The sequence below is a fragment of the Hesperophylax consimilis genome, chromosome 20, assembly GCF_061612785.1.
Source record: "Hesperophylax consimilis isolate HC1 chromosome 20, BYU_Hcon_1.0, whole genome shotgun sequence".
NCBI classification, from domain to species: Eukaryota; Metazoa; Arthropoda; class Insecta; order Trichoptera; family Limnephilidae; genus Hesperophylax; species Hesperophylax consimilis.
The window spans coordinates 20,541,042-20,551,348 of record NC_142855.1 but is presented as its reverse complement, the minus strand read 5'-3'; positions in this window follow the sequence as shown (position 1 = coordinate 20,551,348).

Sequence of the window (10,307 nt, the reverse complement as noted above, 5' to 3'; positions counted from 1 at the left end):
AAGCAGAACATAACATAATATAACAAAATATTTACAAAAACATAACAGTGACAAAATTAAGCTGTTTCAAAAAAGAAGTGTTAAAAATGGAACACTAAAAAAGAGAACAGTTACAGAACAGAATAGTAACATAACAGAAGAGTAAAAAAAAACATAACATTGACAAAATTAAACCGTTTCAATGCAGAACTGTTCAACAGAACAGTAGCAAAACGGAACTGAACAGTAACACACCAGAATAGTAATAAAACGGAACAGTTACAAAACAAAACAGTAACAAGACAGAACAGTAGTAAAACAGATTAGTAACTCAAATATAATAGTGAAAAAAAGAACAGAAACAAGACAGAACAGTAATATAACAGATTGGTAACAAAAACATAACAGTGACAAAACAGAAAAGTGGCAACACAGAACAGTAACAAGACAGAACAGTAATAAAACAAATTATTAAAAAAAACAAAACAAAATAGTGAAAAACAGCACAGAAACAAAACAGAACAGTAATGTAACAAAATTTTAACACAAAACGTAAAAGTGACAATTCAGAATAGTGAAAAATTAAACAGTTTCAAAACAGATCAGCTTCAGCTCAGAACAGTAATTATTAAACAGCACAGAGACGAAACAGAAAGTTAACAAACTATGCAGTAACAAAACAGATCATTGACATAAGAGAACAGTGTCAAACAAGAATAGTGACAAAACAGAAGAGTAAAAAATTTAACATATACATAACAGAGATAATAAACAGTGGAAGAACATAACAGAGACAAAACAGAACAAATAAAAAACAATGCACTCGCTAAACAGATCAGCAAAAGAACAGAATTGTGACAAAATTAAATAGTTAGAAACCATAACTGTTCAAACCAAACAGTAATATATTTTTAGTTTTTAATTACTGTTGGTCATTTTGAAAATAACGTGAATGAGTCTGATTAAATACAAGAATATTCGGAAACATAAAAATTTAGCAGATATCGATAGAAGTTTAAACACATATTTTCTGACGAAAAACATAGATTCACATTTCCGACCAGGAAAACTTTGGAAAATACAAAAAAAAAAGTTGTTAACTTTTTTTATGATAATTTCATAAATTGTTAGGCATAATTTAAATGTAAGATGTGAATGTTATTTATTTACTTTTCTGTTTATCGTGTTTTTATATCAATAAAAAATGCCTTTAAAAATACAATGAATGTTTCCTTTTATTGAAATTACCTACCTGCCAAAACCCAAAATTTCATGACACTATTATTATTCCTACAGTAAAAATCGTTAAATAAAAAGTAATATACTTGTGATGGACACCGTGATGCTGTACTGAACGTTGGCTAATGAAAGAGGTAGCGCAACGGGCATAATACCCCAACAATAAATCATGATAGTATAAATCATAATTATTTTTGCGAATTCAACATTTTGCATATTTTTATAAACCCCAGCATTTTTGTATAAACCCTTGAATTTTTTTATAAACCTTTGCATTTTTGTAAAAACCCTTGAATTTTTTTATGAAATTTGTATTTTTGTATAAAATCTTGCATTTTTGTATAAATCCTATATTTTTTATAAAACTTACATTTTCGTATAAACGCTTGATTTTTTTATAAAACTTACATTTTTGTATGAACCCTTTTAATATTTCCGCTCTTAATTTGCAGTATGAAACCGCGCACAAAAAAGTGTCGCTAACCTCGTTCAATATGAATATTTTTTTTAAATCATCAAATAATATTTTTTCAAATCAATTACCACCAAAAATCTTTTTTTTATACATTAACCCCACAAGGGCCTATGTCATCTTTGGGAATGTCTTGTGTGGGGGTCATTTGAAAAGAGGAAGGAGTGAACATTGGTCTTGAAGAGACAGAGACTCTAGAACGAGTGTGTGAAACAACCATGTACAAATGTTGGGTGCGTGTTTGCGGTGTTACCCACCTGTGCATCGGTGCTGAAAAGATCAATGATTCTGTCAATGATCGTTCATTCTCTGCTTCAAAGCCCTCCAAGCTGTTGGAGTTTGTGCATCATTTGGGGGTATATCAAACATTATTACTGAATGTACTGTCATCATCATTAACCCATTACCTCCATGACGATGTCTATAGGTATCAAAAATATAGATGAAAAGTATGATTTTTTTTCACTGTGAATAAAGCTAAATCCCACCAAGTTGTTATGCAGCATTTACAGATTGGTATGTTAGCTTTCAATAATTAACATAATTTAATAAATTTTATTAGTTATTCTATTTTTAATATTTTTTTTACTAAAGCCCTGAAAATAGACCCATTAAAAAAAATATATATATTTAAAACGGAAAAAAATAAAACATGTGTGAATCACATATTGTTATCAAAAGATGAAATAGTCGACAACACTGTTTCAACATAGTATTATATGCATAAGATGACCGCTGGATGTCACTGAAATCAGGTGATGCCTGCGCCCAACGTTTGGAGGTTAGCTGTGACAGTGTTTTCATATGTTTTTCGTTAGCTTGCCTTCAAATAATACGGTTTTGTTGTGTTTTTATGGGTGATTTTTATTAAAAATAATAGTTAGTCTGCAGTTTTTGGATATTTTTAAACAGAGAATGTTGATGAACAGACGGACGAAGAGCTGATTGACGATGATTTGATGGCAAATCACTACTTGACTGGAATCAGCCTTCGACATCCTCTGGTGCGAGTCGTAATACCTTGCGAATATCTATTTCAAATGCACCACCAACCAAAAATTAAAACCACATTAAACTGTTGCGTTCCTGAACCGCTGAATGTGGTGCATAAAGATATGTACGAAAAGCAGAAGTCTTATAATGCTTTTCAAGTTTTTTCATTATTTTTTGATTAAAAAGTGATTTATTCTTGAGAGGATGATCAAATACGCTCGATTTAAAACCAATACCGAATTCCAGTAAGATATATTCGAATTGAAGCGTTTTCTTGGTTTCTGTGTTGACCGGCTACAATACATTGCCATCTACCACAGATTATTATTCGTCTGACCCGACCTTGGGTGTAAGCATCATCAAAAAAGGAACCAACGTCCACATTTCAAGCTTATAAAGCGCTATATACATTTTTGCGATAACAACAATCTAGATATAACCGACAGAATGGCTAAGGTATAATAATGACTAACGTTCCATCTTTATTTGTATTTGATGTTTTTGCATACAAACTTTCCATCGACGAGCAAATGGTGCCATATTTCGTTCGACATTATTGCAAGATGTACATTAAGAATAAGCCAATCAAAGTTGGCTACGAGATTTGGTGTCTTGCTTCCTCCGAAGGCTACCTGTTTCCAAGCAATGCCATATTCCTGAGCATCTGATACATATGACCCTGTATTAGGTCAAAGATTATCCTTCGTACTGTCTATGATGGAATATATAGAGTTCCCCGCGCGCCATGAGTTATTTATGGACAATTTCTTCACATCTCACCATTTGATGTGTATCCTAAGGATTAGAGAATGTGCGCTACTGGCATATGTAAGCCAGTTCGCTTTCCTAACCTTGAAGCTTCAGGCAAGTTGAAGACAGGAAAGTAATTGCCTAAAGGTAACATTTTCTTCTATATTTCCCTTGCGCATAGCGAACATTTACCTAGCAGGTGAATTTGATGCGGTGGTAGACGTAGAAAGCCAAATCCTCGTATGCCGTTGGTTAGGACAACCGTGAAGTAACAGTGGCCATGAACTATGATCGAATGGAGCCAGTAAGTCAAGTGCAGAGTTGGCAGAAATTGAAGAAAGACAAAAAAGGCAAAGTTTTTAAGGAAGCATGCAAAAAGTCGGTTGCCCAGCGTGCCAACACGAAATTATAATTTGGGAATGGGTAGGGTAGACCTCCATGATAATGATATACAAAATTATCGGGTCAACATTGTGATGAAAGGCTTTAAATCACAGTGAAAAAAAACAGATAAACCATAGCTGCAAAAAAATATGCAAATTATTTATGAAAACGGACATGCTAACGACATCTGGCGGAGAAAGAATTGATCCAGCTTGCTTGCAGTAGACACCTGTAATAGTTGAAATTAAATCTAGGTTCCGGGACGAAAGCAGAGAGGTCGTAAAATCGTCTAGGACGACTGGTACTTCCCCTTTCCTAGGCCTATAAATAAAAATTGAATTTTGTCAACCAATAGATCTGAACAAAGAGCTATAAAATTTTGAGTAACCAATCAGTGAACGAAGGGGGGTGTGTCTACGAAAGACAAAGGATTGAACCTTGGACCCGACATTAAAAAAGATAATTAATGGCTTCTTCTTTCCCACAGAAATTAGAGGTGAACGCACTTTAGGGTCAACATCGACTTTCAAGGTGACAAACTCCTGGAAATGTTTACAATAACTGAGACGTTTATGGGGTATCGAACCATTGAAATCGGGTGCTTGGAAGTCTTACAAGTTGTAAAGCGCACACACAAAAATGCAATGAAAAAAATTATAAACGTGATAGTATAAAAAAAGGACGGGAAAAGCGAAGGAAAATCACTGGCAGAATTTTCAACTGTAGTACAATTATTTATGATAGAAGGAGGGTGTCATGTTCGATAAAAATCGTACTAAAGAGAGGTGAGAGTTTTGGAAACAATGGAAATTAATCGTTATCAATTTAAGATGAAACGGACATATTGGTAAATCAATTTTGAATGAAAATCTCGCAAAAAAAATAGACATTTTAGAAAAGTGCGGCGACCGAATGGAAGGATAATACAGAGATTTTGGACTGCTACGAAGGTCCTAGGGACGTGAAAATCGAGTAGCAGAAGAAGACAGTAAAACTAAACATAATAGCGATAGATTAGATTCAGGAAAAGTAGACATTTTACATAATTATTAGGTTAGATATATATTAGAGTTACCCAATATTACGGAGGGATCGAAACAAGATAAAAGGTTGGCGGTCTCATGTATATTTTGAAGGATAAACAATCAAAATCCGAACATGATTTTTATTTACGTTAAGGTAATAAACGATTAGAAAAGCGATTAACTTTAACGTGGACCTTATGGAAGTATTTAGATTAGACAAAAGAGATTAAAATTAATAGGTTTGAAATTAAACTAAATTTACGAGTCTAGTACCAAAATTTTAAACATAAACAGATGTCAATGCATATGTTTTATGTGAATCCTGGTATGAGAAAGATAGAAAATTGGGCGGAGATTGGGTCAGGCAATAAAAATGACAGATATCCCAGAGTCTAATTAGGTATATCTCCCATGGAAGTGTGGAAAACTATATATTAATTAATAATAAATGAAGTATGAAATTTCCCAGCAGACTACACACATCGGGAAAAGTGGAGAAAAGATAAAAGGAAGGGTAAAGAACGGAGATAAAGAATAATCCAAGTGGAAAAAAGTGATACAATTCGAATTTATCCGTGAAATTAATAAATACGACTTGGAAAATGAGTAATTATAAGAGTTATGAGAAATGACATAAGAATCAAGAAGAATTTGTGCAAGAAAACGTCGCGGATAAAAATAAAATTCAAAGATAAAGGAAAAACTCAAATCTGCGTCATGGAGATAGAAAGTACGAGTGGAAATGGAAAAGCTCATATAAGTAACAATAAAATTAAGTAGAATTTAAACAAATCGAAATTCAAAAATGCGTAGTAAAGATTTCGACATGGATTTAAACAATTTTCGCACGAGATGCATAAAATTGAGATCTGTATATATGTTATTGAGGACGGACCTATCGCGAATTGAGAAAAAAAAGGAACGCAAAATCATGAGATTCTAACTACATTTTTGTATGAACAGAGGACAAAGGGAGCTTGGGCGATTAACACAGACTTACCTGATTCGGACCCTATCGACTTAGATTTGTGAGATGGAAACTGAACACCGCCTTGAGCCGGAAAGCAGAACATCTGATGGAACCACAATCGATATTGATGGGAGGGATGTTCAGATTTGCGAGTTGGTAAAAGATAGAATTGATTACCAAAGGAAATTCAGATACGTCTTTTGGAACCTGAGAGGGGTATAAAAGATGGAACTCATCAGTCAGGACGCGGTCGCGCCGAGGGTTTGAAAAGTTGTTACGTGGCAGTACTACGTCTATTGGTAAAATTCTAGTGAAATAATCTAAGTGTTAAATTCTGAACAAGTCCCTGGACTTAGAAAGTTTTGTAAGAAGTCTTAAATTCAGTTTCTAAATTCTGAAAACCCCACCAGTGAAGTTTTGTTAAATCAGTTTAATTTGGTTAAACAGTGAAAATAAATATAATTTAAACTCAGTGCTTAAAAGTGTTAAGTGAAGTGCAAAAAGTGAATTGTGAATTAATTAAAAATTTAAAAATAATTATTTCATTCAAAGTGAAAACATTCAAATTAAATTTAAGAGTTTGTTATCGTTAATCTAAAGTGAACGTGATCGCGTATTGATATTTAAAAATAGATTATAATTTTGTGTAAAAATAATAATAGTAATAAATATTTACGTCTTAGTTTAAAATAAACACAATCTAGACAGTTCGAAAAGAAATAATAACAAATGCTCAAACCTTTGTTCTAAAATTAACAGTTCGGAAAAGAAATTAATTTTAAGAATCGAGATAATTAAAAGTCTGCGCAATTCGAAAAAATTTTCTTTTAAAAATATATAAAAATAAATTTAGAATTAATAAATTGTTCAATTAAAATCCATCGTGCGTATAGCGACAGTGTTAAAAGTGTTTGTCGTTTTAACCGGAATTTTAATCATCAGTCTATCATTTCGAAAAAGAATTTGAAACAGCTATCATTCAAAAGCCTAAACTAGAAAAGTGTTATTAAATCAACGGGTTTTCTGAATTAGGACTTCGTTCGGAAGGAAAATCAATTATCAGCTAATTTATATGATTCAAGCGAGAATAAAATATTAAATAGGAATAAATAGTCGAAAAGATTTATTTTGAAATTAGTTGAAAAATACAATTAATTAGGTAGGATTTCTTCATCAAGGTTGTTGTGTACTACCCGACCGGAAATACCTTGACGTGGGTGAGTTTTCCTTTTATAAATAATTTTCAGGTCCCAGGAGACACAGAAGGGCTGTGAAGTGGAAGTATATCAATTGAATATTAAATTAAAACAACAAAACAAAGAATTACACATTAATATATGCATATTGTATATTTGTATATATATTTATCTATATAAAAGTAAAGTAAAATATTGTATATAAAGAATATATATATGAGTAATGTAATTATATATATGTATTTTATTTATTAATCGAAGCATCGAAATGGTAGCGATTTTAATACCTACCCAAGGATATATCTATATTATTGAAAAGGAAAATATGTATTTATTAATATTCCAGACTATGTAGAATCATATATTTTATATTTATTTATTAATATATGTACTCTTAGTTAACATATTTTGATAATCGAGATATGTGTACTTATATATGTATATTTATTCTTCAATTAAACCTAGTAAATTTACTAAATTCGGGAAATGAAATAAATAGTTTAACTTCAATAAAGGATTTAAAAATATTTTAATAAATAGTGCGCAATAAAAGTAAAGAGGCACAAATGACTTCTAAGGAATTTTAAAATAAACAAATCTCACATTTAGGTTAGTGTGTCAGGAGATGTTTATATTATTTGTTTACAAATAAAGACACTGGAGAATTGGGTCAACCGCATAGTTTGGAAACGACCTTGGCCATAATTAGTTAGTCACAAAGGATTTTATTAATTACCCGAAACAGCTGGAAGATGCGTGTTCTCAAATACTTATCATTCACAATCGACAATTGAAAAATCACGGGTTAGCCAGATTTATATCGAATAATTATACGAAACATTTGAATTTTATTGATTGGGTGCTCATACAAAACCCCATCAGTTGCCTGAGATATTTGAGGGTCGAGTACTCTCTAATGTGGCAATCAACCACTTGAAACAATTGGAAAATCACGGGATAGGATGAACAAAATTAATGTTGAAACCTGGAGGAAAAATTTAAAACAAATACAGTTCATCAAACAGGAGGCAGTGGTCGCTCCTATAACAAGACCATTAACCAAATCCAATAGAGATGGCGATTCTCTTAAATAAAAACGTCAAAACCAAACAAACAAAAGCCTGGAGTTCGATAGCTCTCCAAAACAAACTATCAAATATGATCTTATTTTACTAGTATTTATTAGTATCACCTTATTAGTACGTATATATTCGGTTACCAGACCTAGAGCTTCGCAGAGTTCTTGGCGCGAGATCCGAGCTCGGGATGCGAGGTAGATAGCCTCGTATTGCGAGTTATAAGCCTTTCCCAAACTGTATGTATACATATATTTATTCGTATGTACTGTTTACTGGAGGATGCGGACCTGCATACAGCTTGCATTTTAGGTCTAATAGACCACTATCGCATCTTCTCTTAAACGTGGAATGAGGATTCACGACCCGTAAGTCCACACCAACCGTGAGTATATGATTGTATATAGGACGAAACCGGTTCGCCCTAAGTAAATTGTAGTCCAAGGAGGTGTCGGAATTTGGGGGTATCGGGACCCGGGGGGAAACTTGAATGCAGTACATGATGACGTGGAAGGCTTTTTGGGACACGATAACTTAGGTATCAATCAAGGAGCCGTGTCAAAGGATTGTGCAAATTTCTAGTCCACTCCCGATCATCTCGTTTACTTGATGGAGGATTGGAGCCAAATTATGCCAGCAAATGGGCTATTCCGAGTTCGTCAAATATGCAATTAACTAATTACATTAACCTACTAAATCAATCTTTACATGTACCTTATAGCAGCAGAATCATAAAGGAGTGGTGCCACACAGACACAAAAGTTCACCAAAATCAAATTTACTAACAATTAACCATTTGAGTTATATTAAATTACCTGTCCAAATAAACATGTATAATATCTTTTATCAGCGTTTAACTACGATTTTGTTAGGGTGCAGGGAATCAGAATAATTACAATAGGAAAGTTAGCTCATTCAGAAAATTCATTTAAGTCTAGGTTTGCAATGGAAAGACCAATTAAATTGTGAAACTCAACACCTCGATCAGAACCAAGGGGGTTACCACAAAAATGAAAGTAATTAAAATCCTATATCATAAATCAAAAAAAATTACACAACGTTTGATGGAATTTAATTACAATATAAATACGAAAATATTTGCGTTCAAGGCCGTAAATAACGTATTAATTAGTTAAGTACATATGTCTATAAAGATATATAGTACAAGAGAGCTTTAAGTGGCTTTCTGTAGTTATCAAAGAAATTAAGGGTCCAATTTTCATGGAGGCTTATGTGTTGTAGGGGAAGAATTTTCCAACCCTACGAACACATATGTAAAGCCTTAGAAAAGAAAAACAAATATCGATCATAGCCAAGAGAGAAGAAAATTCTATTTGTTTTAAACAAATAAAAGAAAATGGCGAAAAAGCGAAAACATTACAACATTCGGTCAAAGAAGTGGTACTGGCCTTTATTTGCATCTTGCCTGAGCAGCACTCTTTTAAATGGATGGAAGTTGCTATGCTTCCTTAGGAAGTACGAGCATGATATGGGAAACCAGATGACTAGGCGACAGAGAAAACCTTCCCAGAAGGCATTCCGTGTGGAGGTTACCCGTACTCTTTTATTGTCTTTTCCAAATCAGGTCAATGACGAATTCGGAGATTCTCGTGTGAAGGAAGATGGGAATTGTGTGCGTCGAATGCAAGAATTTCATTTGACATATCGTGGCGAATCTCGAATTTGTTGTGCTCTATGTAAAAAAAATACAGCAGTCTATCGATGCCGGGCCTGCAACCGCGCCCTTCATTTTGACTGCTTCGAACGGTATCACTTAGAGAATAATTTGGTTAGATTTGGTTAGTTTTCCTCATTCTAGAAGGTTTTTTCTAATATTGAATTTTTTGTTATTTTGTTTATTTTCCATTAATAAATTGTATTTTCATCGAATTATAAACAATGGCAATTATTTATTTTAAATTATCAATAAAAATAATACAGTTTACTGCATTTTACCCATACTTGACGTAAATTTTGCTAAGGGGGGTTACCTCCAAGCGTTGCGTTTAGGCATCAATTTTCTAGACGCTCCGGTGAGATGGTGGGCGGGCGGAAAATTCTAAAACTGATTTTGGGCTCTCTTTTAAGTCTATACTATCGGGTTATAATGATGATTCAAGTTTATAAAAATAAAAATAAAATCATGGAGGTAATGGGTTAACCTTCTTTCGATATATCTATAAGCCTTGTCTCTCAACAAACATCCTTTTTTATTCTTATTCA